The following is a 15,339-nucleotide window of genomic DNA, read 5'->3' on the forward strand; positions in this document are numbered from 1 at the left end:
TTGCCCGGGACCATTTGCGCCTTTTGGCACACGTATATGATAGTGTTGCTAGCATCCATATGATAAGGAGCCCGGGCTGACATGGCTAGTCGTAAACCCGAAGTGGCACAAACTTACAGGGACAGGCATCCATGACCCAGCATCGAACGTGTCGGTCATCAGCGGGTGAATCCAGGCTGTAGCACTGGGCTAGCAGGACTCCGGTGAACCGGGCTGTAGCGGGCTAACAGGACTCCGGTATTCATCGCGTGACATTTCTCCGAAGGGACAGACACAGGAACGAAGAAGGACACATGCCGGCCAGCCTAAGTGTTCCGGAGCAGTAGCAAGCTACCATGGCTCGGTGGAAACACTAGGAGTCATTTCCCGGTAAGAGAGGCTACTAAAGATAAACAACTAGATAGTCAGATTCCACACATACCAAGCATTTCAATAACATACACACAATATGCTCGATATGTGCAAATACAACATGGCATCACAACATGACTCTACGACTCAAGTATTTAACCAATAGGCTCCGAGGAGCGAGATATTACAAACAGGGGTCTCATGACCCAACATTCAGAGCATACAGATCAAAACACAAGCGGAAGCTAATATGTCTGAGTACAGACATCTACAAATGAAAGAGGCTGAGAAGCCTGACTATCTACCAGATCCTGCCGAGGGCACAAGATCGTAGCTGAGGTATCAAACTAAACGTCAAAGTCCACGTGGAACTACTAGCGAGACTGAAGTCTCTCTGCAAAAACATAAAATAGGCAAACGTGAGTACAAATGTACCCAGCAAGACTTACATCAGAACTAACTACATATGCATCATTATCAACAAAGGGATGGTGGGGGTTTAATTGCAGCAAGCCAGCTTTGACTCGGTGGCTATCCTGAACTACGACTGCAAGTAACTCTTTTGAGGTGGCGCACACGAGTCCACATATTCACCAACCAATACACCACTATGGAACCGCTCCCGTCTCCCTACGAGAACGCCATCCATAGCACTCACGCTTATCTTGCGTATTTTAGAGTATCCACTTTCACTTGTCTATGAACTGATATAAGCAACCCAGAAGTCCTTTACCGCGGACACGGCTATTCGAATAGATCATGTTAACCCTGCAGGGGTGTACTTCTTCATACATGTTTCCACCACTTAGCGTCTGCACACGACATGTGCTCGGCAGACTTCAAGCGAAAGCCGACGTGGGTGTAGACCACGACCTACCTAAACACTCAAGTCTCTAGTCTAGGTTTATCGCTTATTCGGGTTCCATCCATGAGGAGATCCGGCCGGAGTTTCGCTCACAGCCCCAAACGATGTGTGCAGGGTTCCCGAGATACCTAACGGGTATCCGGTACACCGTGCCACGTACCTACCGCATCACAGCCCACCCCTATGGTCAGCGCTGTCCACGGCCTCCAGTAGGCTACAAATACCAGAAACTACTTGCAACTCCTGGACAGAGGACTAGGGTGAATAAGAAGTCGAGCGGGGTCATATTTCAGGGCCCAATGCATGGTAGTAGCTGAATCATGGATCACAAACACAGAACTCAGTTCCTGAGGACGGCTTCAATGAGACAACCCACCATGTACTCCTACATGGCCTCTCACCGTTACCTTTTACCAAATCGTGTTCACACACTTAGCTCACACACAGTAGGATATGCTCACACACCTCTGATTCATTCCCGATGAATCAGACCTGACTCAACTCTAAGCAGTAGCAGGCATGACAAACAAGCATGAATGAGTAGGCACAACAAGGCTCAAACAACTCCTACTCATGCTAGTGGGTTTCATCTATTTACTGTGGCAATGACAGGTCATGCAGAGGATAAAGGGGTTCAGCTACCGCAGCAAGTAACAGATGAATCGTTGTTGTCCTAATGCAGTAAAAGAGAGCAGGAGCAAGAGAGTGGGATTGTATCGGAATGAACAAGGGGGTTTTGCTTGCCTGGCACTTCTGAAGATAATATAGTTCTTCATCGGTGTCATCGAACAATCGTCGGAACGTCGTCTACTGAGAGGGGACAATTACAGGCAAACAAGAAAGAACACAATCAATGCGATGCAACAATATGATGCATGATAATGACATGGCAATATGCTGGTGTTTTGAGCTAATGCAGCTGTAAGCCAAATTAATTGAAGTGGAATTCAAACAAGGTTAAACTCCAACTCCAAATGTTCTTTCACAAATTACCCTAATCATGATTCATCCTATTCAGTGAGGTTAACTTGTTCAAATATGCATGATCATGGCATAAACAGGTTCTTCATATTTTTCTGATCATTTTTCATATATAATTTATTTCATTCTGAGTTACGGTTGATTTTATATGATTTTTAGAAGTTTTGGACATTTTTCTGAAAATAATAAATCATTTAAGATTTATTCAAATTCCAGAAAGGAATTATTGCGTCAACATGACCTCATAGTGACGTCAGCAGGTCAATGGGCGTCGTCCAGGTCAAACCTGACGTGTGGGGGCCACACGTCAGTGTCACAGGGCTGCTTAGCTCACTGACAGGTGGGACCAAGTCAACGGCCACGTCAGCGTAGTCAACACTGACGCGTGGGCCCACCAGGGTTAGTTAAATTAAGCAGAAGATGTAATTTGTGTTAATTAGGGCGTGGGGCCCATTAGTCAGTGGCCTAGGGGGTTGGTTAGTGTGTGTGTGGGGGGGGGGGGTTAGCCGCTAATGATGCCCACGTCATCATCGCCGGACTTAGGCCGGCGACGACCAGATCGGCGGCGGAAGTTCGCCGGGGCTGCGCTACAGGCGGCGGCTGGGCAAGAGAAGGGCACAGGGAGAAGGCCCTCACTCGCGCGCATCGAACGGAGCAGGTGGGAGGTCGCGGGGTGGTCGGAGCTTGCCGGAAGTGAGCTCGCGGCGGCGCCGGAGTTCGGGTGAGTGCGGGGTTGGCGCTGTGATGCACGGGAGGGCGAGTTAGAATATGCGTTAGGCTCCTGGTGGCTTCCTGAGTGCGGTGACATGCTCCGAATCGAGCTCAAGCGGCTGCAGTGACGGCGGCGACGAGGTCAGCGGCGGCCGGAGTTCGGCCGCGACGGAGCTATGGCCTAGAGCTCGCAAACGCGAGGGGAAAGAGAGGGGTTCTGCACGGAGGCTCACAGCGAGGTCGATGAGCAGCTCGGTGGTCTCGGGGAGGCGTCGGAGGCGGCGAATCGACCGCGGCGATCGCCGGACAGATGCGGCGATGAAGGCGGCGGGGACGACGCTGCGGTGCACCCGGCGTCACGTGAGTTGGTGGAGACGAAGAGGAAGGCGCAGCGGTTCTTCTGGAAGCATCGGCGAGGCGAGGGGTGGACATTGGCCGCGGTGGAGCTCGTCGCTGCTCTCGGGTGCTCGTGGTCGATCGCGAGAGAGAGAGAGAGCAGAGGAGGAGGAGGGGGCCCAGAGCGAGGGGGGGAATCAGGGGGAGTGTCGTGGCGTCTCCACGCGTGGACAGGCTCGAAGGGGAGGCCTCCAGCGCGAAGCAGGAGGTGGCCGGCGTCGACGCGCGTGCGTCCAGCATGCAGCTGCTTCGGGGCGAGGGGGGAGGAAGATGACTGGCAGCTGGGCTGCACAGTAACGGGCCGCGCAGGAGCTAGGCTGGTTGGTGGCGCCAGGTAGGTAAGGGTCCAGGTGAGTCTCTATTCTTTCTATTTTTTTGTTTCTGTTTTCTAATTTTGCAGTTTTGTTTTAATTTGGTTTCTTAACCAAATTATTTTTGCAGCTCTCTGGGAATTATTGTGGATGCATTAAGGTTTATCCTAGAGCTCCACAAAATATTCCAGGATTATTGGAGCAAATGAAATATTTATAGAATTTATTTGCTCCAACTCAAATACAATTATGAATTAATTCAAAAACCATAAATGCATTGGAAAAATGTGCATGACCTCTGATTAAGGTTTTAACCTTTTCCCAGAAATAATGAACATTTTTGGAGGGCATTTTGGGTCCAATGAAAATATTTGAATTGAACCTAGTTAAAATTATTATCTGCTAGGGTTTGAACATCCCCACTTCAAAATTTCATTTGAATTTAGACATGATGCATGAATGCTTATGCAAAGTCAGGCAAGGGCTTAGCTAGGGCTGTGACAACTCACCCCCACTAAATAAAAATCTCGTCCCGAGATTCAAGCGTAGGGTAAGATGAAAGGGGAATGCAAACTAACACAATCTTCATGATCCAGGGTGCACTTCATAAGAACGTTGATTCGACCACCATCATTGTCTCGATGTCTTGCTCCGAGAACTCCAACCGTCATGACAACGAGAGGAGAAAGAAAACTCTAGAAGGATCGATCTTCTCGAAGGTCGAACAACTCAGGATTAACTCACGGAATGAGACATAGCAACATCTCTTGAGCTGAGAGACGGAGCACACCTCTAGCGGAAAGGAGTGGAACAAATGACGGAGGTTTACCAGGTAGACTACAATTCCACACTTAAAAAGGTGGTAAACGATTGTCAACGTAGCGAGGAGTTGAGTTGCCATGATACCACAACGAGGCACCTTAGGGATGGTGACTCGCAGATATATCCCCTTAAGTGGCAAAAAGAATTACCTTTGATTCAGAGATCATTGAAACTCTTTAAACCAGCCTAAGGCAATTCTCGAGCGATCGTTTGGAGGGGGTCGGTAGAATGGCATACTCGGACTTGGATGATGTGGATTACCTTGTTGAAGACAACGTAATGGATGAATTTGCTTACCACCGGAAATGGAAGAGACCCATGGTAGAATGGCACATTGGTGGTGCAAGCTGGGAACAAAATGCAAATGCTGGGAATGATTCTGGTAACTGGGGAAGAACCCAACAATAGAGAGTGAATTCACTATTTGAAAAGGTCATAGCATTGCCGAGGAAACTGAGAGCACTATACAGTTAATGCCGACGATCAAACCTAGCACTTGCGCGTGCTCTCAAGAACTTGAGCATTTCCATAATCATCAAGATTTTACCAATATCCGTGTCAAGGGTGCTGACAACACAACATACTACCATGATGAATAGCGATGGACGATGAAGATGCAAAGGAGGATAACACTTTCTCAGATTTCACCCTTGGCGGGGCCAAGGAATCAAAATCTGGATGATCGACCGAGAGACATTTAGCACTCGGCTTCTAATGTTCTCCTTGACGTGCTAGCGTATTCCATTCATAGATATGGTTGATAACTAGAACATCAAGTAAAAGGTCAGACTTCCGGAGCAATAGAATCCATAAGGAACAGTTACGGAGGTAAATCCTACGAAATCCTTATGGGGAGGTGGCCAACTTCTCCAATCAAGATACTACAATATTAGGTCTCCCGGCGGGGTGTGTTGGCCACGACATTCACTTTACCGGTTATCGCGAGACCAATATTATAATTCTTGGGAAATGTTCCAACCATCACATCTGCCAGAGATTCAGATCTGGTTGGTGTCAGAATATTCCAGACTCATCAAGTCTAGAAAGAAAAATGAAAGTTTACAACACAAATCGACGAGACGGCGTTGCGAGATTCTCGGGAAATGGACTACGGTAGTAAGCTCCAAAATATGAGCCGGTTCTGCTACAAACATGTGAACACGTTGTCCGAGACAAACGGGACCACGTGGTAGTCTTATAATAAAACACTACCGAGTTCAGGAGGGGAACCATCAACGAGGATATCGAAGTCCTTGCATAAGTCTAGCTCTTAAGAAGAAACTCCTTCTCCTTGAACAAATCAATCAGTGGCTTGATGTGCTAGGGGATACATATGGAATGAGGATGATCAGTCTATCAGACCATAGAATACTTCGCACATGCATGACTGACTTGGGATGATTCCAGAGGAGCAAAAACAAACTTTCTCGAATTCACGGCGGCAACTTACATCAAATGCACATGAATTAAAGGAAGTCACTACCTTCATCCAAACATATGCTTCATAAACGAAACATGAAGAAATGCTTACACAAGTTTCCAACACTAGGTTGATGTTCAACATGACTCATGGGGGAGACAAAATGCTGCTGATGGGCTCAACAACAACTCATCGGAATTTCCATATCACTGGACTTCCACCATCATGTGAACACGGTGATAGTATTGGTCATACCAAAGGATGTAATGGTATATGCTCGAGGGATCAACCATGAGTAAGACAACATTACGAGCATCGTTGGTACTGATTCGATTTGACGATAGCCCACACTCAAATCAAGGATTGATAAGACAATAGTTCCAGCAACTGATCACAGGGACCAATCGATGAAGATATCATCTTTCTTCAACACGCACTACACAAGAATATCCCTTTGGAACGAACTAAGTTAGGCAAGCTTTTATCTTCCAATTCTCCAAGTTGTTGTCTAGCTTAACTAACTAGCTCCGGGATATCCAACACAGATTCTTGGAGAAAGGCTGGTTCACAAGAAACCAACTTGATCACGAGCTCAACATAACAGTCAGGAAACAACCCAGTAACACTTCCAAGAAGATATTTGGAAAGTCACGAACCACCGATAGGTTACTAAGCTCGAGAACAATCTTGCTTTTCAGGGCAAGATGATGTGATCAATTAAGCAAGGGATTGAAACCCTAACTCATTGATCGAAGAGTGCACCAGAAATAAGGACTAGGTAGCACGAACAGTCTTAGAATGATGATTCAAGAACCAACACGCTAAGAATGAAATTATTGTCCTTTAACTACCAAGCAACAAGGTTGCTAGGAGTATTGATTTCACACATCACGATTCACTTGTCGGCATTCCGGTTGTAACAACACGGGAACCGAGAAATGAATAATGATGGACAGAAGTATCACTTTACCAAGAGTTCGTAGGATGGTGTGCAATTCCCATAACAATCCCGATATGAAAGATGGTAATACTCCAAGGTAGAACAGACCAGAAGCTGGATTAGCATTTTGATCTGCGGAGTACAACTACTTTGACCCAATCCTGGATATGGACGAGGTTCTGGAGTTTGTTTCTCCTAGTCATTCCAGAATAGAATGGTTTGACGGACCACAAGAATAATAAGCATTGATAACACGAATGCACAATTACTCCTGACTATCAATTTATAGACGAGAGCAAGGAAACAACTAAAGAGGGCAACTCAAAAGAACATATGATTTTCTGAGTTGTGGATGCATGGATTAGCATGTCGAACGAGTTCAACATGTTTCTTCCGGATAACCCATGCAGAGAGGTAGGACTGGCAGACTCACAATGTGGAATGGAGAACTCATCAAGAGCACTCTTGTTGTGATCTTTTGATCCAACAAACTTCTGCCATAAGTGGTTCATAGTATTTGGAAGAAGGAAATACCACGGACCTTGAGGACTATCGCAAAGTTACTAATATCCTAAAGGAACTAGCAAGACTATCAACATGAGATAAATGGGGTGAATCTTGGGTTCAGAACCCAGAAATAGAATGCCTACTAACTAAATGGCATCACGGGATGCTTTCGATAATGACGGCCAGAATCATCACACTGGAAACACAGATCATGGCTAGACCACTAGATGATCCCCTAAACACTTAGGGTCATAATAATAACTCCAACATATATGTCAAGGCAATAAATTACCTCAACGCACCGGTTAGTGTGCTTATTCTGACCATAAAGGACATCGGGAACGGAAAGAAAGGATTTGCAAATGCATCAGGCTATTTAGAAACCTAGGATGACTCGGACAGCATAACGGCTGTAAATGCTCAGAAAAGATTTGAGACATTCAGAAAAATGGTGGCATAACTACTCGGAAGCACAATATCAAGGTTTCGAGATCAACAGTTAACGTACAGAAGTAGTAGGAACTGGACTGTGGCTTGAAACCAGCAATCCTATAAGTCTATGGATTAGTAACACGTGATCCTGATAGAAAGAAGAGATAGCCTAGTTCTTAATCCCCGTAGAAGAGAAGAGGATGACTCAGATCAGAGGGCCATGAGGTATAAGGAGTAAAAGAGCCTTACGTTCCATCCCACAATCAATTCCCTTATATAACTAAAGAATTTCTAGACTCAACTTCGACTAGTTTGGCTTGGAGAACCTACAGACAGTCAAGCTCTGATACCAACGCTGTCAGGACCCCGACTCAATGCCACATCGATCTAGCATGTAACACCTCATATCACTTTGCGGCCTCACGCACGGTATTCCCACGGGTGTCGCCTTACCTTTGCCCGGGACCGTTTGCGCCTTTTGGCACACGTATATGATAGTGTCGCTAGCATCCATATGATAAGGAGCCCGGGCTGACATGGCTAGTCGTAAACCCAAAGTGGCACAAACTTACAGGGACATGCATCCATGACCCAGCATCGAACGTGTCGGTCATCAGCGGGTGAATCCAGGCTGTAGCACTGGGCTAGCAGGACTCCGGTGAACCGGGCTGTAGCGGGCTAACAGGACTCCGGTATTCATCGCGTGACATTTCCCCGAAGGGACAGACACAGGAACGAAGAAGGACACATGCCGGCCAGCCTAAGTGTTCCGGAGCAGTAGCAAGCTACCATGGCTCGGTGGAAACACTAGGAGACATTTCCCGGTAAGAGAGGCTACTAAAGATAAACAACTAGATAGTCAGATTCCACACATACCAAGCATTTCAATAACATACACACAATATGCTCGATATGTGCAAATACAACATGGCATCACAACATGACTCTACGACTCAAGTATTTAATCAATAGGCTCCGAGGAGCGAGATATTACAAACAGGGGTCTCATGACCCAACATTCAGAGCATACAGATCAAAACACAAGCGGAAGCTAATATGTCTGAGTACAGACATCTACAAATGAAAGAGGCTGAGAAGCCTGACTATCTACCAGATCCTGCCGAGGGCACAAGATCGTAGCTGAGGTATCAAACTAAACGTCAAAGTCCACGTGGAACTACTAGCGAGACTGAAGTCTCTCTGCAAAAACATAAAATAGGCAAACGTGAGTACAAATGTACCCAGCAAGACTTACATCAGAACTAACTACATATGCATCATTATCAACAAAGGGATGGTGGGGGTTTAATTGCAGCAAGCTAGCTTTGACTCGGTGGCTATCCTGAACTACGACTGCAAGTAACTCTTTTGAGGTGGCGCACACGAGTCCACATATTCACCAACCAATACACCACTATGGAACCGCTCCCGTCTCCCTACGAGAACGCCATCCATAGCACTCACGCTTATCTTGCGTATTTTAGAGTATCCACTTTCACTTGTCTATGAACTGATATAAGCAACCCAGAAGTCCTTTACCGCGGACACGGCTATTCGAATAGATCATGTTAACCCTGCAGGGGTGTACTTCTTCATACATGTTTCCACCACTTAGCGTCTGCACACGACATGTGCTCGGCAGACTTCAAGCGAAAGCCGACGTGGGTGTAGACCACGACCTACCTAAACACTCAAGTCTCTAGTCCAGGTTTATCGCCTATTCGGGTTCCATCCATGAGGAGATCCGGCCGGAGTTTCGCTCACAGCCCCAAACGATGTGTGTTGGGTTCCCGAGATACCTAACGGGTATCCGATACACCGTGCCACGTACCTACCGCATCACAGCCCACCCCTACGGTCAGCGCTGTCCACGGCCTCCAGTAGGCTACAAATACCAGAAACTACTTGCAACTCCTGGACAGAGGACTAGGGTGAATAAGAAGTCGAGCGGGGTCATATTTCAGGGCCCAATGCATGGTAGTAGCTGAATCATGGATCACAAACACAGAACTCAGTTCCTGAGGACGGCTTCAACGAGACAACCCACCATGTACTCCTACATGGCCTCTCACCGTTACCTTTTACCAAATCGTGTTCACACACTTAGCTCACACACAGTAGGACATGCTCACACACCTCTGATTCATTCCCGATGAATCAGACCTGACTGAACTCTAAGCAGTAGCAGGCATGACAAACAAGCATGAATGAGTAGGCACAACAAGGCTCAAACAACTCCTACTCATGCTAGTGGGTTTCATCTATTTACTGTGGCAATGACAGGTCATGCAGAGGATAAAGGGGTTCAGCTACCGCAACAAGTAACAAATGAATCGTTATTGTCCTAATGCAGTAAAAGAGAGCAGGAGCGAGAGAGTGGGATTGTATCGGAATGAACAAGGGGGTTTTGCTTGCCTGGCACTTCTGAAGATAATATAGTTCTTCATCAGTGTCATCGAACAATCGTCGGAATGTCGTCTACTGAGAGGGGACAATTACAGGCAAACAAGAAAGAACACAATCAATGCGATGCAACAATATGATGCATGATAATGACATGGCAATATGCTGGTGTTTTGAGCTAATGCAGCTGTAAGCCAAATTAATTGAAGTGGAATTCAAACAAGGTTAAACTCCAACTCCAAATGTTCTTTCACAAATTACCCTAATCATGATTCATCCTATTCAGTGAGGTTAACTTGTTCAAATATGCATGATCATGGCATAAACAGATTCTTCATATTTTTCTCATCATTTTTCATATATAATTTATTTCATTCTGAGTTACGGTTGATTTTATATGATTTTTAGAAGTTTTGGACATTTTTCTGAAAATAATAAATCATTTAAGATTTATTCAAATTCCAGAAAGCAATTATTGCGTCAGCATGACCTCATAGTGACGTCAGCAGGTCAACGGGCGCCGTCCAGGTCAAACCCGACGTGTGGGGGCCACACGTTAGTGTCACAGGGCTGCTTAGCTCACTGACAGGTGGGACCAAGTCAACGGCCACGTCAGCGTAGTCAACACTGACGCGTGGGCCCACCGGGGTTAGTTAAATTAAGCAGAAGATGTAATTTGTGTTAATTAGGGCGTGGGGCCCATTAGTCAGTGGCCTAGGTGGTTGGTTAGTGGGGGGGGGTTAGCCGCTAATGATGCCCACGTCATCATCGCCGGACTTAGGCCGGCGACGACCAGATCGGCGGCGGAAGTTCGCCGGGGCTGCGCTACAGGCGGCGGCTGGGCAAGAGAAGGGCACAGGGAGAAGGCCCTCACTCACGCGCATCGAACGGAGCAGGTGGGAGGTCGCGGGGTGGTCGGAGCTTGCCGGAAGTGAGCTCGCGGCGGCGCCGGAGTTTGGGTGAGTGCGGGGTTGGCGCTATGGTGCACGGGAGGGCGAGTTAGAATATGCGTTAGGCCCCTGGTGGCTTCCTGAGTGCGGTGACATGCTCCGAATCGAGCTCAAGCGGCTGCAGTGACGGCGGCGATGAGGTCAGCGGCGGCCGGAGTTCGGCCGCGACGGAGCTATGGCCTAGAGCTCGCAAACGCGAGGGGAAAGAGAGGGGTTCTGCACGGAGGCTCACAGCGAGGTCAATGAGCAGCTCGGTGGTCTCGAGGAGGCATCGGAGGCGGCGAATCGACCGCGGCGATCGCCGAACAGATGCGGCAATGAAGGCGGCGGGGACGATGCTGCGGTGCACCCGGCGTCACGTGAGTTGGTGGAGACGAAGAGGAAGGCGCAGCGGTTCTTCTGGAAGCATCGGCGAGGCGAGGGGTGGACATTGGCCGCGGTGGAGCTCGTCGGTGCTCTCGGGTGCTCGTGGTCGATTGCGAGAGAGAGAGAGCAGAGGAGGAGGAGGGGGTCCAGAGCGAGGGGGGGAATCTGGGGGAGTGTCATGGCGTCTCCACGCGTGGACAGGCTCGAAGGGGAGACCTCCAGCGCGAAGCAGGAGGTGGCCGGCGTCGACGCGCGTGCGTCCAGCACGCAGCTGCTTCGGGGCGAGGGGGAGGAAGATGACTGGCAGCTGGGCTGCACAGTAACGGGCCGTGCAGGAGCTAGGCTGGTTGGTGGCGCCAGGTAGGTAAGGGTCCAGGTGAGTCTCTGTTCTTTCTATTTTTTTGTTTCTGTTTTCTAATTTTTGCAGTTTTGTTTTAATTTGGTTTCTTAACCAAACTATTTTTGCAGCTCTCTGGGAATTATTGTGGATGCATTAAGGTTTATCCTAGAGCTCCACAAAATATTCCAGGATTATTGGAGCAATAAAAATATTTATAGAATTTATTTGCTCCAACTCAAATACAATTATGAATTAATTCAAAAACCATAAATGCATTGGAAAAATGTGCATGACCTCTGATTAAGGTTTTAACCTTTTCCCAGAAATAATGAACATTTTTGGAGGGCATTTTGGGTCCAATGAAAATATTTGAATTGAACCTAGTTAAAATTATTATCTGCTAGGGTTTGAACATCCCCACTTCAAAATTTCATTTGAATTTAGACATGATGCATGGATGCTTATGCAAAGTCAGGCAAGGGCTTAGCTAGGGCTGTGACAGGCGTCCCCCTAGGGGCGCGCCATCTGAGCTTGTGAGTCCCTCAGGACACCCCCTACGTGAATACAATGCTGAAATCCTATAAATCAAGAAGGGATTTTTATTTCTGTGCCCCTGGTTCGTTAGTTCTACTCATTCATCCCCACGCTTTTAACTTTTGCTCACTTTTCCCCACTCCCTTGCCCGAAACCCTCAGAACTGGTCACAGCGGACGTTGTCGCCGGGTCAATGGCTTGACCTTAACTCTGACTAGTGGGGCCGCGTAGGGCGGAGTCCACATTCTGACCGTTACGTGGTAACTAGTGGGGCCGAGAAACTGACACTCACTGTAATCTGAATCAGATCCAGTCGCTTCCGCGCCGCCCCCTCTGCCACCGTCGTGCCGCCTCTGCCGTCGTCGTGCCGCCTCCGCCGCACTCTTGCCGCCTCCGCCACAGTCATGCCGCCTCCGCCGCATCTACCATCTCTCCCCATCTAGGATTAGGAAGCGATGTCGGGGGGGCACACTGTCCGGCCCATCGACCTTGGAGATGATTGGGTCGAATCAGAGGCTGATAGTTCATGGATTCTACCTGCGTAAGCATCGTTTTCCTCTCAAATTGATTAGGAGATTCGTAAATTAGGCTATATTTGACCATCGTTGATGTGAATCGGTGCAATTTATCTGAATTTTTTTGGCCTAACTGCGCCCTTTATGTTATTTCAATCGAATTGGGTTGACCCTACACTTGCTTTTCGGCTGGCGGTTAGAGTGGAAACTAGCGAGCTGCGTGGAACTAAACTGTGTGTGATTTCTGGATTTTTCTATCCTAAAGTGGTAAAAACCAGTGTTTCGTTCAGAGATTTCCACGAGGCACTCTGTTGTGAGTATCCGTGGAGCCCTGCCGATGTTGTTGAACTGAGATGTTTCGACAGTACCGAGCAAATATTTGTCCCATTAACTTGTGATGAGCATCTGGGATTGCTATTTAGTTTGAATGTTGACAGCTGTTTCAGTAAAATCCATATCGATGTGCTTCAGGCACACAAACAACGTATCCCGAAGGGTGTTTAGACATCATATGTCTCTGCTAATAGCGAGCGTCCTCACACTCCTTGTAGGTCGAGACCAAGTAAACCTAGTGGTTCTGAAAGCCACAACATGTCGGCTACCGCTAATTCTGCCACTTCTCCTCTCCCTTATGCACCTGATGTAGAAGTAGATGCAGAGCCTGACGAGGAAGTGCCTCGACATGATGATGAGGATGAGATTCTATTCCCTGAACTGGTAGATAGAGTCAGTCAACAGGCAGTGGAAGATGAATATGTAGAGGAGCCTAGCAGCCGTGCTAGATTTGATGACACTGATGATGAAGAGAGGGAGGAGAACATCGACTCCTTAGTTTTACAAGAATATGATGGTGAGTACGTGCCAACAATTGAGTGGAACAGGGAGAATCCTGACCTTACTCCAGGAACCGTATTCGAATAGATGGTGGACTGTCGTAATGCAGTGACTACATATTGCATTCTCACTGAAAACTCTTATGAGGTTGATAGGAGTGAGCTAGGAAGATTCACTGTTCATTGCCCTTATGATAGGTGTAGGTGGAGGTTGCATGCATCCACTATGTGAAAGAGCAAATTGATTCAGGTATTACAACTGAATATTGTTATCAGATTATTTATCCATTCTATATTCAGATATGTGTATTGTTTCTTAATTGTGTTTGACATCATTTTTAATTTTGTTTCAGATAAAAAGCAACCCACACGGGCACACTTGCCCACCTGGAGGGGGAGGGGGAAAGGACAAATCTAAGCTTGCAAAGACTAGGTGGGTGGCAGATGCAATCTTGGATTGGGTGAGGGAAACACCAACAATTGGTCCAACAGCACTCCATGGGAAGCTATTTGAGAAGTACAAGATTAATGTACAATACATGAAGATTTTCTATGCTAAGGAAATGACTCTTGATAGGATTAATGGTCCATGGAATGAGAGTTTTCAGTTGCTGTACACCTTAAAAGCTGAAGTGGAGATGGCTAGTCCAGGGAGTGTTGTAGAGATTGACAAGCATACAGTTAAGTACAAATTAAAAGGGAAGGCAATGGAGAAGGAGTGCTTCAGGAGGGCTTTTGTTTGTTTCAAGGCTTACTGTCAGGGGTTTCTGAATGGTTGTAGGCCCTATTTGGCTGTCGATGGACTGCTTTGAATGGAAGATGGAGAGGCCAGCTAGCAGCAGCTTCTGCAGTTGATGGACACAACTAGCTATTCCCAGTTGCATTTGGTGTGTTCGAGGTAGAGAGTGAGGAGAGTTGGGTCTGATTTCTGCAGCAGTTGCGCAACATTATTGGTACACTCTCAGGTTTAGTTATACACACAGATGCTTGCAAGGGTTTAGAAAGTGCAGTAGAAATTGTATTCCCTGGAGTGGAGCATAGTGAATGTATGCGACACCTAGCATAGAATTTTAAAAAGAAATTCAAAGGCAAAGTTTATGATGAGAATCTATGGCCAGCATCATACACATGCAGCTTGAGGAAGCATGAGCACCATTTGAGAGTGTTGTATGCTCATAATCCTTTGGTGAACGGGTACATTGATGAACATCATGGAAAGCTGTGGTCAAGAAGCAAATTCAATGAAATCTGCAAAGTAGACTATGTGACCAATAGCCTCACTGAGTGTTTCAATATTAAGTTCAAGTCAGTGAAAGGGCTTTTGTTGTGGCAAGCATTTGATAAGATTAGGCAGATGATCATGGTAAAGATGGCTCTTCGTAATAGAATTGCAGAAACACAATATGTTGGCCATCTTATGCTCCCATCTCTAATTAAGGCATTGCATGCCAAGGCAAGAGGACTAAGGATGAAATGCATTCGACCGTCGACATACGAGGTTAAGGTGACATACACTGACAGTAAAAATAGGGAATGGAGATATCCAGTGAACCTTGCAACCAATGAATGCAGTTGTAGGCAATGGCAGATCCGCAGGAAGCCATGCATACATGCCCTACATCTCATGACTGTTATTGGAGATGAAGATGGTGAAGTTTATCA

This window comes from Triticum aestivum, chromosome 5A (assembly GCF_018294505.1).
Source record: "Triticum aestivum cultivar Chinese Spring chromosome 5A, IWGSC CS RefSeq v2.1, whole genome shotgun sequence".
Classification (NCBI taxonomy): domain Eukaryota; kingdom Viridiplantae; phylum Streptophyta; class Magnoliopsida; order Poales; family Poaceae; genus Triticum; species Triticum aestivum.